This window comes from Dromaius novaehollandiae, chromosome 3 (genome assembly GCF_036370855.1).
Source record: "Dromaius novaehollandiae isolate bDroNov1 chromosome 3, bDroNov1.hap1, whole genome shotgun sequence".
Classification (NCBI taxonomy): Eukaryota; Metazoa; Chordata; class Aves; order Casuariiformes; family Dromaiidae; genus Dromaius; species Dromaius novaehollandiae.
The window spans coordinates 49000339-49017272 of NC_088100.1; the positions used below are offsets into that span (position 1 = coordinate 49000339).

The window sequence follows — 16934 nt, forward strand, 5'->3', positions numbered from 1 at the left end:
TGGAAATTCTACAAATACTTTAAGAATGCAAGGTAAATCCATAGTTCGGTAATGTTTTACTATCTTTTCCACCTAAACGTTAGGCTTGAAGAAGGGTACATTTCAGAATTTTGATGATATCCATAAACACAACACTGGTTGAACACCTGGTATTGTAACTTCAATTGCTCATTAAGACACCCTATGTATTCCTCCCAGTTCTAAACAAAGAGGCATTGCATTTTGATCTACCACTTATTGAATGGGTCCATGATCTTAGGTAAAGTAAATATTTAAGGGAACTTGCCAACCTATGTAAGAGCTGTAAAGAAAAAGAAAAAGAAAAAAAAAAAAAAAAAAAAAGAGGCTTTTGTCATGCCAGTCTTCTTTATGACATACAAAGCTGTTCCTCTAAATAAGGAATGGAAGTTCTTAAAGGCAGAACCCATGCTATTTGGCTGATTAAAAATCAAAACCAAAGACAGTCTCATCTTCTGTCCTTCTTGCAGAATCATTTGCATGACTCCTCAGCAACATATGATCTTGCACTCACTAACTGGGAAGGGGGGGGACACAACCAACCCTCCCCCCCAAACTTTTAGAGCATTAAAAATACTACTGTTTCACCTCTCAGTTGATCAGATACTACCAAATCTGAAAGGAAGACACCCAAACTGCTAAGTTATGACAAAGTTACAAGTCTTGCTTGTGCTAGGTAGAGCAGTTGATTTCGCCAAAAGATTGGCAAGACCTTTGATTGTCCATGGCACTCCTGGAGAAAACCAGGCAGTTAAAAGAACTGATTTCTAATCTAAAAATACATAGGCTTTTCTTCCCCGTGGTAATAACAAAGGTAGCAGATTTTCTTTACACTTTAAAGGGAAAAAAACCTCTCTCTCCAAAACAAACCAAAAAGTTTCCTATTGAAAACTAAATAGTAAGAGAAACTGGAAGACTTCAGGACATTACCTTTAAAATCCTAAAAGACAGTCTCTGTAAGGAACTAGTCAGCGTTAGAAGCAGTCCAGAAAGTGTTAGCAGTCCAGGATGTCTTTTGCACAGATAAATACCAATTTCTAGCTAGTGGAATAATACTGTTTCTAGAGAGACTCTTTAAAACAAGAGAGACTCCCGTTTCCAGCAAAGTAGGTATGACCCCCTACTGTTGCAACAGTAGAGATTATACTGAGTTCTGCTTGATTCTCATTAATGAAATACATGCATGTATCACTGAGCAAACAGACTCCATCATGTGTAACACAGAGGGATTTCCATTCAAATAAGTCTGTAGAGACAGTGCATGTCCCTGTCTTGCATGCTTATTGTCATGTAATTAGTCTAGTCAGCAGACTTTCAAGTCATGGCTAATGAATTCAACATTTCTTGCAGTCTAGGATACACTTAGTATTTTTGTCATTTAAGAGTGTCTGTTGGGCTGTGAAGGAGTTCAGAGTTGTTTTACTTCCATCCACACTTTTTATTTTTCTCCATCAACTTGTGTGAAAGTTTTAAGCAAGTTAGACAACTCCTGCAATGGTGATAAGAAAGGAATCATGAAGAAAAACTCAACTCTCTTAGTTTCCCTCAGATGCTCCAGAGCCTATCACAGATGAGTCACTACAGAGCATGCAGAGACCCTGCAGGATCAAACACTGGCATGGATATAATGTACAATCTCTGGATAAAAGTGATCTTCAAAGGGGGGGGGGGGGAAGATCAGCCCATTTTTTACCAAAATACACAATACATTTCTTCTGTAAGAAGCTCACATTTTCTTTTCACTCCTATATCAGTTTTTCCACAAAGGTCAACTAAAGTGTGTGTTCTTTGGCATAAAGAAATTCTATATAAGTTATGGTACCAATAACTATGGTGCCCAAACAAATTCATGGTTCAGTTACTATACATGCATCATTCAAACAAGTTCATATTTTTCTCCAGTTCTTACGCAAGAATATTGAAACAAGAGTCACAAGAACAGTTCCACTGACTTAATGAAAACACTCCAACAGCGTAAAAGTGTTAGAGTTGGTAAGAATTTGCAGGACTGGAATTTTAATGCACTAATAAAAAGTCGTTACTAACTCTGGATAACTGCGTTTGCGCTAATCTTGCCCATATCTTGTGATTGTGCTCCTGTTGTCCCTATTTTCAAACAATATAAATTCCCTAAACTGGAACAGCAGGATCCCTAAGTCTTTTGCAAGAAGCTGTCAACTGTGTTTCTTTATACATTCAATCTTTCACCTGTCTAATAATCTGCCATAGAAGTACCACTAAATATGCCATCGTTTGGCAACAAGATGAATAAAGACAACCAAAATCATGTATGCAGCTAGTCATAAGGCTATCAATTCTACTCATGATCAAAAAGGGCCAGAACAAGTAATTTCAGTTGCATCTGATTACAAATCCATGAATCTTTCCAGACACATGATCTTTTAATAGAAAGTTTTGTACTGTACTGTTGGGAAAATAAAGGCTCTCTTACTCTTTTTACATTTGGCTGTAAAGAACCACACACTGGAAGACTAGAAATCCAACAAGCCCAGTCAACTACATGGCACATGACAATCTCATTCACCTCACAACCTGGCCAAAACAATACTCCATTAGTCACAGATATACAAAGGCCACAACCGACCACCCAAAACTGTCATAATGGAAAGATGTTTCTCCAACAGGTTTTGATCAAGTCACTTAAAGTCTTTTACTATAAAGTATCCATAGTGGTAAAAAAGGATATTCAATGACTTTGAAAGTCTGGGCCACCAACTTTGTTGTCTAAATTAGAACCCAGGAGCCATCTTAAGCTTTGTCTTTAATACATGAAAGTCTTTGTATAATTAGAGCTGAAGCTAATTTACTACTCACAAACAAATACTGCAGCACTTTGACATACCAGAAAACAGGTAATGGAAGGCCGCAAAACTTCTCTGTTAAGATATTTTAAAAGCTTGCAGAAATAGATTTATCCAATCTGCAAAATGACACAAGGACAGATTGTGCCACTGGCTCGTAAGAACTGCCCATGAATTTCAACCAGGGAGTCTGACTGAAAACCAACAAGAACAACAAAAACAGGCATGCATGACTGTATGCTCCGATCTAAAATGTTTATCCACAGGTAACACCGGAAAGACAAATATGCAAAATAATAACTGCAACTTTTACACCAGACTCTTTGCTCTCAACTTTTATTGCTGTCCAATAATACTGAAGTATTAACAAAAATCTGCTCTTCAACAGCTGAGCACGCAATTGTTATTTCCTACCCACTGCTAACTCATGGTACCAAATGTTTATTTTGGAAGTATGGAATTAAGCTTCTACAACTTTCATGTAGGGTTGTTTCTAGGAAAGATTAACACAATAGAAGACTTTCAGGTTTGACATGTATATGTTAATGTAAGAGGCTAAAGATACAATGAATACAGTCAAGTCATTTTGGAAAAAATGGAAGGCATAGTGTCAACTGAAATGTAAACTTTATGGCATGCAAGACAAACAGATGTGTAGATACATTAAGAGAAAAAAGAATATATATGTATATATATAGTTTTTAATGGATGGCTACACAACATTCACAAAACATAGCTAAAATGGAAGAATTTAAAGCAGATGGTTCCAAATCAAAAACAAGTTAGCCAAGTTGATATAGGACAGTGCAGAGTAGCTAACTCAAGTTAGCATCTATTTTCTTGAAAACACTTGTATCCCACAGCCATACTATTCAGCATTGTTTAAGTGAGCTTTTTAAACCTTGCTTGAACACCTTTGCATGACTTTAAAGTCATTGCTAGCTCACTTATGTGGAGATGGATTGTGTGAGTCTAAAGATAAATTCTTAAGCTTGAATCTATCATACCTCCAGAACTTTAATTACTTTTCCATGGTCTTGCAGCACAGAAGCTGCATAGACAATCTAGACAATCAATAATAATTTCTTTGCTTTTGTGAGCTGAAGACAAATCATTAGTGATAGTATGATTAAGCTAATTACAGTTTAAGCTACCAATTTCCTTTTTATAATGAAGTAGGAGTGAACAGGAAAGTGGTATAAGAAAAGATGTATTTCCGTACGCTCTTTGGGGCAAGTTCATTTCCCTTAAACATGTCAGTAAATACAAGAATTTGTTAGTGTTAATCTGTCCATTACTCTAGATAAAAATTAACAATATTTTCATTATACATAGTTAACAAAAATATCCTAACACAAATATTCTTACTATATACTCAAGTTAATAAGCTGTGCTATGTACTAGCTGTATTATAGGCACTGGAAATTTAACTGTAGTTGAGCTCATTGTCTTTGGGTTATATTACACAGATGCACTAAAAAGTCCTGTCAAAGGGTGCAGCCACAACTGTCACTCCACAACCCTTATTTTTCTTCCAGTGCAAGTGGAGCTTGATTTTAACCCACAACATGCAAAAGTGAAAAACACCATTTGTTTAAAAAAAAAAAAAAAAAAAAAAAAGCCAAATCCCCCCAAAAGAGACATTGCCAAGACAGTGACTTTTCTATACATGAGTTGCAACAACATCAGGAAAACTCTGTTTCGAAAATACCCAACAGCGCTATTATTACAGCACACAGAATAGCGCTTGACAACTGTGTCTACATGTGCACAACAAAACCTGGTAAGCTCCAGAGTACCCAAAAAGGGAATGCTGAGAGTGACGGGATCACACTGAAAAACAGACTATTCTTTTTTTTCCACCAATTAAAAACCCGATAGAGTTGGGGTGGGGGGAGGGGGAATTCATAAAAAATAAAATCGAAAGACCCTAAACAGAAAACACCCTCCAGCCTGCCCTCCCGTTTAGGGCCTCTAATAAGAAACGAATATTTGCCGATTTAAGAGTTTATTCCGGGATCCATGAAACGTGTTTTGTCAAGACCAGCGCTGAACGCTTCTGCTCAGATGCCACCTGCTGCAAAAAGTTTAGCACAAAGGGTGTTTAAAAACGAAAAAAAAGGTTAAAAAAAAAAAAAAAAAGGCACATACAACGCCAGGCTCCCAGCACACGGGAATGTCGATCCCACCTGGAAACCACCACTAGCACCACGAAACGACGTTTCCACCCTGTCGCTCGAGCCTCCCGCACAAGCGGCTGGAAGGGGAAACGGCGCGCCCCGAGCCGCCGCCGCCGCCGCCCCCCTAACGGTCGCCCCGAGCTGCGGCTCTCCCCGCCGCCTGTTTAAGAGCCAGCGAGCCCTCACCGCTCAACGGGACCTCACTCACCCCAAACCGCGATCGAGAAGAAGGAAACACCCCCAACTTTGGGGAAAGGTAAAGGTAAATCACGGTTCGCGCCTGCTGCCCGCACCTAGCCGCGGACACCCGGCGAACAGTGAGTGACATCCCGCTGCCCCGCCAGACTTCCAGCCATGGACCGCTCGCCAACGGCCGCCCTGCGCCGCCGGCCGGCAGGGGCTGTGCGCTGCTCGGGATAACCCGCCCGCCGCCCTGCGCGCGGGGCTGCCTCGCCTCCCGAAACGACAGTGTCCCCCGCGCCCGGAGCTCGCTGCCCGCACGCAGGTACGCCTCACGCGGCCCGGGGCTGCCCGCCGCGCCAGGGGCGAAGCGGAGGCTCCGTGCCGCAGGGCCGCCCGCTGCGTCGCGCCGCAGCACCCCGGCGGGCTTCACCCTGTCGCCCATGGCGAGCCGCGCAGCTCCCTTACCTGTCCCCTTGCCCCCTGCCGGGCGCCCGCGGAAAAGTTTCCCGGCCAGACGGTGAGGGTACCGGGACGCGCTGCCGCCGCTCGCCGGTCCGCGGCACGGCCAAGCCCGGCAGCCCGCGGCGCCGCACCGCGTCCCGCCCGCGCCCGCCGCGGCCACTGAGCCGCCGCTGTGACTAAAATAGGCAGAAGCCGCCGAGAGGCTGCGGGCGGCGCCAGCGCCGGGGCCGGCAGCGAGCGGCCGCAGCGCGCAGGCGCCTCCCGCCGCCCCGGGGGGCTGCCGGGCCGGGCCGAGCGCGGGCGCGGGCGCTGCCGCCAGGGGCCGGCGCGGTGCGGTGGCGTGTAGTGTGGTCTGGGGGTGGAGTGGGGCTGTGGTGTAGTCTGTGGTGGCGATGTGGTCTGGGGGCTGTGGTGTGGGGTGGTGTGCTGTGAGGTGTGGGATGTGGGGCGGCGGCGTGGGGTGTGTGGCAGGGTTGGCCTGAGGGGCGTAAGACTCTGCCCTGGGGGGGGGGGGGCCGAGGGGAGGTGAGGAAGCAGGACCGAGGAAGCGGGACCTCTGGCTGGTGGCTGCTGTCCAGGGCAGTTGGGCCACATGGCCTCTGCATATCCTGGTACAGGGGACAGTGACACTAGCACCATGGGCTGTGCAGCACCAGCTCCTAGCAGGCCTGTGACTCCTTATCCTGCAGTAAGTGGTAAAAGGGGTAGAAGTGACCAGCCTCTTCCAAATATCTCCATGCCATTGCCGTGGAGGGGGTGTGGGAGCTGACTTGCAGCAGGTTTGGGAATGGTGCTCCAACACCGCAGAGCATCCAGGTCTTCCTCCAGTAGCTGTGCTACCCTCAAGCATGTTGTCTGCATGGCTCCCTCTGGGCCCCAGTACATCACGAGGAGGCTATACCGGGGGACGCTGGGGTGCAGCTGCCCTCGTTCTCTGTGCTCCTATTCGACTGTAAGCTGCAACTCTGTTCCCTCCGAGTGTGAAGCCTGCGAATATCAAGGAGTGCCCAACTTAGGCATCTAAAGTACATGGTGTGGATCACCCCACAGAGATGCCTCTGTTCACTGTAGAGGGAGCATAGAGCTTGGGCAAAGTGCCTAGCTTTCGGATGGTTAAAATTAGGAGAGCTGAATTCTACCCTAAACAAGTGGCAAGCAGTATTTTCCCTATATGGTGAGTCAAGGAGTCACAATAGCATTTATAAAACTGTTCTTCTCAACTTGGCACCTGCTGTGGTTGCTTTGTCATGAGCATAATGTTTAAGAAATGGCACAGAGCTTCCTTGTGGCAGTATTACAGCTCCCAGAAATGACATGTTTCTGAAGCAGGCCACTTGTGCCTGTATTTGTTGATAGATTGTGCTGCTGATGTATTGTCTGTAATGCTTTTGCACTACCAGTTTTACAGGACAGACTGAGGAGCTGCCTAGCATGCCTTCATTTGCAGGATGTTGATGTGTATCATCTAGCGATGAAAGGTATTGCAGATACAGTGTATGGGCATCCCAGCCCATCCCTAAGCCTGACTGTCAGTGATAAATGAGGACTGCAAAGGCAGAAAATCTCTTTCAATACATTCTGATGAGCTAGCTACAAAGTGTGTTTTTATAGCGGCTGAGAGTGTATGGTCAGCATTATAGTTTTATGTTTCCGGAAAGAAGAATACAGGATCCTGAATTATTTTTGAAGTAGCTGTCTATACACGTACACTTCAACATGTGTCCCAGGAGACTGTGGCTTTGTTATGGTTATTCTCGGCTTTACATCTTGGACAAGAGACCTGGATATGTCTGCTAATATGTGCCATGTAAATAGGACTTTTAGGAATCCTGCTGCCTGGTATGAGACCCAATTTTCCAAAATTTATTATGAACATTTATTATGAAGGACTTAATTTGAGACTGCGTTTCCACTGACAGGCCAGTCAACCTTGTGGGTGTATTCCCTGTTTCTTGAGATATGCAGAGTAAGTGAGCTGGAAGAAAGGTAGGAAGAACAACTCAGATCATATGGCCACTGGAATGGTTACAGGAGATAGCATCTAGCATATGTTTGAGACTGATAATATTCAGCTGTGCTTGCTGGAGCAAGGCCAAGTTGCTTCCAAAAGCAGCACAAAGCAGCCTGTCAAACAGCTTCTATACAAATCTAGACTGACATGTCGGCATTTTCAAACGAGTTACTGAGTGGTATGCATTGGAAAAATACAATTTTCTGTGCTAGTTGTGTCTTATAGAGTCTTTGTACTTTTCTCATTACCTTCTAGATCTTCTCTGTTTTTCATGGGGAGCCTTGGTGACAAACAGCTGTTTAGCCCAATTTTGAAAATCTCAGTTGACTAGGAAAATCTGACAATTTAACTAATTGTATTTGCAATCACGTGACAGAGTAGAATTTTGTCCTGATTAGAGCCAGTCTCTTGGTATCTTTATATTCCAGTATATTCTTGATTAAATGTCATTTCTGCTGCACAGCAGAGCTATAAGAACCAAGGCTGAGTGGATAACCTAGATGGTGGTATTTAGTGCTACTGACAGCAGAAAGAGAAAAACAAGGATGGATTGGACAACTGCCCCGATAGCTTGGCCCTCAAAGAGGAGCTCTGATGGGGTCCAGTCTTGTACTGTGGGACACACACTAACAGACCTACCTTTCTCTAATAGAATGATTATCATCAAATTTGTAAAGATAATAGAACATAGTTCTACGGAGATATTAATGCTCTAGGGAGCATGAATAATGCTTACCATTATCTTATTCTTATCATTAATAATGCTTTAATATTCTATGGAGATATTAATTTTACATAACTTCTAGTTTTATAGATAACAGCTTCTCTAAGTAGAATGTCATATATTTGACAATGTCTCATAAAGAAAATTTATTTTCTTAACCCAAGGTCTCACGTACACCAGAAGGATATACTGATTTAATTAAACTGGTTTGATGTTCTACTGCTAAACCACTGTGAAGACTCAATTAATTGGGTTAGCCTCCTATATATGTCAATAAAATACAAGTTAATTGAAGCCTGTTAATATAAGTTGATTTGAGAGAGGCAAGAAGTAAAAACTGTTTGTTTGTACATTTATGAGGAGCTGGCTTCAAATAGCCAGATCAATTTTTAGAGATTTGTATGGAATTGATGCATTTACTTAGTAGAGGCAGGTCTAAGCATTGGTACTACAGCCGTTCATTGATGCAGACTTTCTCTCTGTCTTGTTTAGCTATAAAACTCTTAACAGCTCAAGTTATTTCTCTACTTCTTTAGCTATTCTCCACAGTAATGGTCCACAGTAGAAAATGTCAGATGGATGTTGCACATTACTCAATTTTGTTCCTTATCTCCGCCATTGTGCTCTGTGATCTTTGACAATATAACCTAACCTCTCTTGTTTCTCAGTTGGATGCAACAGGTTATTGAAAGACTTTATTAAGCAAACTATAAAGTAATTTTCATAAAATTGCAGGTGGCATAAACTGTTTGCCTCTTCCAGATGAAAACTACCAATTCTGCAGCCTTTTTCAGGCAAAATTTTCAGTAGAAAGAATGAATGCTTTGTATACTTGCTTGCTGCAACCCTGAGTCCCAGGTGTTCTGGGCTGACACAGCTACTTTGAGACGATGGCAAGGTCTCTGGTGTGTAAGATCAATGTGTGTGCATGTGCATGCGTGTGTGTATGCACATACACACATAGATATCATTTGCCATATAACTGTGAAACATTGCACATTTTCACAGAAAAAATATTTATTTCGATTTTATCCAAAAGCATCATCGAGAATTAATTTTTATTATAAGGAAGTTTGTGTGGAAGAGATTGTGAATGATAAATACTACCTCAATTCTTTAATATTCCAGGGGATTATTTAAGAGGAGTGTATGTTCCTGATGCGTTTTTACTTCAGATACTGTGACAGTCACTTTCTAATGTATTGCAATGTATATAGTCCAGCAATTTTCCGATGCCCTACCCACGGGGAGGGTGTCTCCTATTTATACAAGAAAATCTATCCTTTTGTGAACTCCTTTTGAAACAGATATAAAACATCATATCCTGGGGCTTTTAAGTGTCTGACTGATAGTATAATAATTGGTTGTTGCAAGATTAGAGCCAAGGGCCAGCTTTCTTCTAAAATGATCTGTCAAAATATCCAAGTTTTAACAGATGCACTGGTTGTCATAGATATTTATCCAAAGGATACACAATCAGGAGATATAAGGGCAGAATAAAATTGTTTGCTATTAAAAGTTATCTAAACTGTTCACAGTAAACAATTTATCCAATCACATTTAGCAATTATTCCTGTTCCTGAATTACCTGTGATCAGTCTGACAATTACCTGTGATGCTGACAATTTAATTTACATGTTCATTATTTGAAATTGCTCAGTGAATGATTGCTATGAATATATGCAAACCTATGATCTGCTCACAGGTGCATTTTCTGAGACTTGTCTGAAGTGCCTGCTCTGCTTGTTCTAGTATTGGTTACCTAAATCACATGATTACAAAAAAAATGGAGACCTGCTATAAAAACTGTTGAATTTTGCAAGGCAAGGGTCATGGCACGCCTGTCACTGTTCTGCTGTGGCAGCTCCATAACAACAACAGGGAATAACAGTGAGTCTGTGCAGAACTGGCCTGTTTGTTTCTGGAAATAGAGGAATATTGTCAAGGACTCAAGTTACTATCAAGACGTTGCTCTCAGTTAACATGAGGCAGCCCTTACTTCACACGTCATTGCAGTGGAAGACAAGTACCAAGCAGTGCTCTTGCATTTCATCTGTTCCCTAGCTGGGTGGTATCCTGTTCCTTAAGGCTCGCCACTACAGCAGATTAGGCTGCATTGTTTGAACTGGCTGTGATTTTTCTGTTTTGGAGAACTTCCGTACACAAAGAAACTTCAGGATGATCATGCAGAATTGTCTGTGCTAATCCTGAAGTAAATCCATTTTAAACACAGTTCACAATCTCCCTCTGCAGAGATTTTTGTGAATTTATCTTTGTCCATGTGTCTGCCCACGTAAACCAAAAGAATTCCAGCTACTGTTGTGGTAAATGTACGGGTACTTTCTGGTGTTGGTAAAATTGCAATAAATAAGTTTTCTTGAAGTATTAGTCTTTTTTAGCTGCATATTTTAATATTTGTTGGTGGTTAGTCTTGAGAAGTGAAGGCTAGGCTTGAATTTCCAGGACTTTGCATATTTGCCTTATTAAAAACTACATTTTTCTAGGATTTTTATTCTTTTATTGATAAGTAATTACGATTTTATTTCAAGAGGAAAAAAAGGAATTAAGTGACAAGTGTTTAAAATCTCTGGAAGGATAGACAAATGGAAAAGGAATATAAATGAAAGATTCAAAAAGCTAATTTAAGTAACTGAAGGAAGGAGGAAAAAAGTGGAAGTGGAGGGAGGTAGAAGATGTGTCTACAGAATTATTTAAACAAGTGATGAAGAAAGCATGTAGGATTTGAGAATGAAAATATTCCACATTCTGAGGGGGAGGAAAAGGTAAGTAGATTAGCTCAGAAGAAGTGAGAATGGGCATAAGATAGCATTTTTAAGTTAAATTTCTTTTTGCAAAAAGGTGGAAAGAGAGGATAGGAAGAACAAAAGAGGTGGGGAGAAAACTGAAAATCTTGTGAAGGAACAGATCAGTGATACCAGTGAAAAAAGTAACACAAAATAAATTCTGGGAACAAAAGATCAAAAGCAAAAAACTAAACCAGGAATGCGCAAGTCCTGTGCAAGTGCACGGGTTGATGTAGCCTGAAGATCAAGCAGGAGTACCTTATGCACTTGTTAAGATTAGCAGTCTTAAATAAGAGTCTTTGAAATATTTTTCTCTTGAGCATAAACCTGGCTGAGGGAGATAGTAGTTTAAACACTGCATTGCTTGACGGCATTAAGTGCCTTCTTTACCATTTCAGAAGGATACTTTGCTCCCATTGCAATCAACACTGAACAATTGCTCTGGTGAGCCTGGTCCTGCCTTCACTGTACACCTCAATTATGTCGCCCGGCACATTCAGATGCTGGACTGCATTCTCCTCTGCATATTGCAATTGACTATATCAAAATGTGTGCTGAGGTATGTGGCCCATCTTAACTGCCTCTTTCTACTGTTTGAATGATCTTTGAGAGTAAAATCAAACAATTTTAAAAAACCCTTTTTCCTCAAATTTGAATGAATGAATAAAACCAATCTACTGAATAATGTTTATTATATTTCTTTTGTAGAGAAAAAAGCAACAAACAAAGCCCTATTATATAGGATTAAAAATAACGATACGTACTGCAATAAACATACACAGATTCTATATATAGGATTATTGCTTTTGCATCTAGTATTAGCTTAAATACATATACCACTCTATAAAGCACAGTTTCAGAACTAAAATGGCAATGACTATGGTAAAGAGAAAAGTACTATGAATTTGTTAAACCAAAAAAACAGTATAGAAATGGTTTATATTCCATATCTGATTTCAGGTTGTCAGTATTTATCATAATTTTTCCTACTGCTTATAATTATTCAGTAATTTTTAAAAATATGAACGTATACTGAAAAGACACTATGCGTATTGAAAAGCCAGAAGGGAACAAGCAAATGGAGACCCAGTAAAAATCACTAAGAGCTGTGCTGTATGCCTGGCTTTTAAGAAGTACTCCCATTCACTTCACTAGGGAGATCTGTTTAAAAATGTCATTTGAGAGAATCCTACATTTCTATAAATGAAACAGGACAGCTTTTCTTCATATTCAAAATAAGTATTCAAACTATTTTTTCTAAGCTAAATCTGTTAGCAAAATAGAATATCTGCTACAACTTGATTCACTAAAAATTTAAAAGATTTTAACAGTACAAGTTAAATGAGCAAAGCACAGAACAGATTTCCAGCACACTAACTATTCTGTAGTAACTGCTAATGTTCATACTTGTGCATTCTAGAAGCTGTGAACTGGATTGCCTCATTTTCGTTGAGGGAGAAGTTATTTTGCTTTTATCATAGTGTAAGAGAATACACGTGGGACAATACGGGGGATTAGCTAATGTATATTAAACTGATCCCAGAGCTTACCTGCCAGTATCCCACCCATGGAGCCAAGTTCTTAAGGTCCTAGGATTGACCCCTAGAAGTCCAAATGCAGAGTTGGGTATCTAGATCTTCCTGTATGCTTTTTATGAGCCAATAAAACCTACAAATAGGAAATGCTAAATACAAATTTGTGTCTCACCCCTATACAGAGCTCAGGCACCACGCAGACCTCCATCTGCTTAGGATCATAAACCCACAAGTCCTTCCTGAAGACAGGGATCCAAAGATGTCCTGTCACAGAACTGAGCAGGTTCGATGTTCTCTTATAAAATGCAGTTGCTAGAGAAGATGATGGTGCTGCTTGCTTTTATAAAAATGTCACATGGTTAGAGCACTTAGCCATGAAATGGGATTTCTGGGTTCAGTGTCTTTCTCAGCCTAAGATAGCCTAACACGTTACTCCCAGAAAACTGTTCTAAGCCTCCAGCGTTAGACAAGTTTGGGTGGAGAGTTACTTGCAGATACAACAAAAACTGCAAGATTCACTTCTAAAATAGTTATTTACCATTATTTTATTGCATTTGTTTATTTATATGACTTAAGTGTCTTAATCATCTTCAATACATTTATCTTCAAAAACCCCACTAAGGTAGAGAAATAGTACAATCCCCACAATACACCACAGATCCCTTAAATAAGAAGCTACAATGGAGCTTACAACTGAATTTTTGGGAACTCACACCAAAAGACTAACTGCTAGAATATCCTTCTGCTCCCACAAGTTCTTGGCAATGTCCCACCTTTTTCCTGGTTGACACTAACATTTAACAACGCCTGTGGTTTGCAGAATGGCGATTTGGGTCGAAAACCTCTGCTGGCAGACTCCACCTGCAGAGCTAGTCTGGAGAAAGGCTTTGCCAGCCTGGGCCCTGGATGCAAAGCCTAACACTGCACACCCGCGTGGATGGGCGCCAGCATTCCCTGAAGTTCCAGCTGCTGCTTGAGCCTCCGCGAGCGCCTGGACATCTCACATGACATGCTTGTGCTGCCTTTCTCCTACACACTCGCACTTATGAAGCTCTACCTACACAGTTTGATTCACCAGGATGAGGTGGCCTTATTTACATGGGTAAGTTCCATTAACTCTTTTGATTCACACCGAACAGAGGAGGCAGACCGTAAATGTTAAAATAAAAGAGTGAGTTAGCAAATAGTTCTTCAGCTCCTCTGTGTTTATTGATTTATGGTATTAATAATGTGGATTATTAATACCAGAACATTCAAGCACTACTCAGCCATCCTTTTCTTTTTTAACCAGTTAATTCTGACAACCTGAACAGTACAATAGAAGGCACACTACAGCTTTTACTGCCTCTGCCCCCTGAAGAGAATTAAGGAGAAAATGCAGACACAGAGAAATCTACACAAAAGAAAAGTTAACATGAATTACGCAAACAGGAAAAAAAAAAGTAGATGCTTTCCCCTGGGAAACCTGAACTTATTATATTTGTATGCATATAATCAAAGTAAGTATTTTCAAAAGAGATTACTAAATCAGCTTGGTAAGGTATCTATTTTGTACTATAAAAAATTCTGTAACATTTTGGGGGAAAAGTATGCTTTTAATTATTGCATAAATAGAAAGGAAAAAGAACATTTGTTCTGTTAATTTCCCTGAATTCAGCAAATATATGATCACTTCTGTTTCTTCTATTTAAATAGTTTTCTTCTTCAGTCTAGACAGTTATGGATTTGTTGTTGAATTTTTTAAGAGATGGTTTGCAAGACCTGTTTATATGAGTGAAACAACACTGTACTTTAATTTTTTATGTATGTTGAGTCTAAATATGTATTATATTTATCATTTACAATAAATCGATACTGTGGAGGATTTTTTTTGCTGGAAATGTGGCATCAACATTTTATTTAATTACTGCAAGCATATGTCTTTTTCAAGGTGTGGTAAAACTATACAAATTCAACCAAGCATGTATTCAGGTTTCCCAGTTCTTTCTTAGCAGAGATCATTTTATATTTATATATAATTTCTATTACTGAGTTTCCTTTGATCATACTATGCCATAGTTTCTGGTTTGTTGAAGGATGATTAATTCCTGAAAATGTAGGACTGCTGGACCTCCTCAGTCACCAAGACCCCCTATTATCATAGGCAACCACATAAATTAATCTTTTTCATTAAGTGCTTACAACTTCCATTGCACAGCATTATTAATTATAATAGTACATAGGGATGCATTCTCTCTGTTTATCACCCTTGTGGTTCTGCAGTATTGAGCACAGTTGTGTGCTGGAGTGAAAAACATTTAGATTCTATTACCTGTACGCTACTGCTTGTTAAGCAACTACTACCTTACAAATGAATTGGAGGGTCAGTTTTATGCTTATTTAAGGCATGTACCAGACATGCATTACTCTGCCAAAGGACTGCAGTCAACCTGCCACCAAAGCCCATAAATAGGCAAGACAAGCTTTGAAGATCTCACAATACATTCGTGCATCCAATAAACTAATTTGCCACAATTCCAGTTTAAAATAAGCCTCTCCTTTATAGAACCTGTAGGAAGTTCAGTGCTGCTTTCTTTTTCATTCTCTCTTTGGACTGTCCTAGGCCACTTACTTTTTTGGCTTGAAATGAAATTTTAACCCCTCTGCAGGTTGGAAAGGCAATTCCAGCACCACATTTGTAATTCTGCAAACACTGGTGGATTGAGTGATGCAGACGAATGAGCAAACAACCACGTGCAGCAGATTCTGCCACTCTCACCCATAACAATATCCAAATCTAGACTTAATCCTGTAGAAGATAATGGAACTGTTCAAAGACTAAGATGTGACTAAAGGAAAATCACTGCAGATAAAGAAAAGAATTCACGATAGTGTCCTCGCTTCACAGAGCAGCGCTGACTCTATTATTCTTTTTTTTTAAAACCAAGTATTAAGGAGCCTGACCACCTCATTGATAGTTATTCCTGAGTAATAACATAAGCATAAATTGAATGATGTTCAAGTCAGAGCTTCATCTTGCTCGAAGTGTTTACTAACCTATAGATTATGACTGGCTGTATGTGATAGTATAAAAAATTGTATTGTTTCACTGACGTCAGTCTGAGTACTGCGTTACTTAGGTAAATTATGCAGATCACCCAAAATACTGTTTTATGAGTCACAGAGCAGAGAGTATTTTACAGTACATTTTAGAAGAGCTGTCACAATTAAAAAAAAAAAGGGGGTAGGGGAGGTCTTGCTGTCTCACTTCCAGTTTTTTTTTTGTGTATACATATATTATTGTAGATATATGCCCTGAATTCTATAGCTGAAACATTCTACTAGTCATGATCAAAACAGATGCTAAAAAAATTGGAAATGATTTAAAAGAATGACACAAATTCTGAAAAGCATACTAGAAAAAGCTAAACAAGATTATCTAAGAGCATGTTCAGGAAATGAGTCAGCTGTGTCCTAGTAGAGATTTCTGATAGTAACTGATTCTACCAGAAAAAGCATCACAAGAGACTATGGCTGGAAGCTAGGTTGAAACTAAGGCATATACTAGTCATAGAAAAAAAAAATCACCTAGCTGTATAGTAGAGCATCCAATGCTCCACAGCAGGTATCTTTTTAAGCAGTATGGAACAGCTTAAATAGAATCTGTAAACTTGATAAAAAATTGGGTGCGACAGGATTCCTTGGTCTCATTTTGAAGGACAAGATGATCATATTACTTTATGAAATCCTGCCCATATTTAAGTTAATGCAAGTTTTTTTCATAGACATGCATGGGAAAAGGATTTGGCACTTATAGTCAACAACGCAGAAGAGTATGGAGGATGAATTGATGCTTTATATTACTCCAAAGTCTAGAATACCATCTTTTTATGTTTCTAGACTGTTAACTCATAAAATGCTAAGTATAAACTTCATATTGATCCAAGCCCCATTATAGCAAGAGGAATTTGTAAATTCTTGGTATTTTATCAGAATGAGAGATGGGTATGGATATTTTTGATTCATCCATTAAAAATAGTGTAAAAGCTTTTCAGAAAATGGAATGTTGAACTAGCAATAGCTTAGTTGGATGAAGTGGAGTTTGGAATGTAAAATTCAATGCAACTGGCCACACCTATGAGACATTATGCATTTTTTGCAAAGCTTTGAATACTTGCACTTCTTAGCAACTTCAGGAATTGAGCACCACAGACAG

The 16934-nt window shown here is 40.1% G+C and overlaps 1 protein-coding gene and 1 long non-coding RNA gene across 5 annotated transcripts in view; one reads left to right on the top strand and one right to left on the bottom strand.

The window, feature by feature from the left end:
- The window catches only part of BVES (blood vessel epicardial substance), a 32597-nt gene extending 26761 nt beyond the window's left edge, over positions 1-5836 (bottom strand). For 2 of the 4 annotated variants that reach the window (XM_026119932.2, XM_064508834.1), the window contains exon 1: positions 5669-5834. The gene's annotated coding sequence lies outside the window, so the exon portion shown is untranslated. Of the gene's footprint in view, positions 1-5668 lie in introns of all 4 variants that reach the window. The other 2 variants (XR_010388313.1, XM_026119931.2) reach the window with 2 other exon arrangements.
- LOC135327851 (uncharacterized) lies at positions 5425-14603 on the top strand. Its single transcript, XR_010388314.1, has 4 exons — positions 5425-5525; positions 12922-13022; positions 13560-13841; positions 14031-14603. It is a non-coding gene; the product is annotated as an uncharacterized LOC135327851 (long non-coding RNA).
- Positions 14604-16934: the final 2331 nt, after the last annotated feature.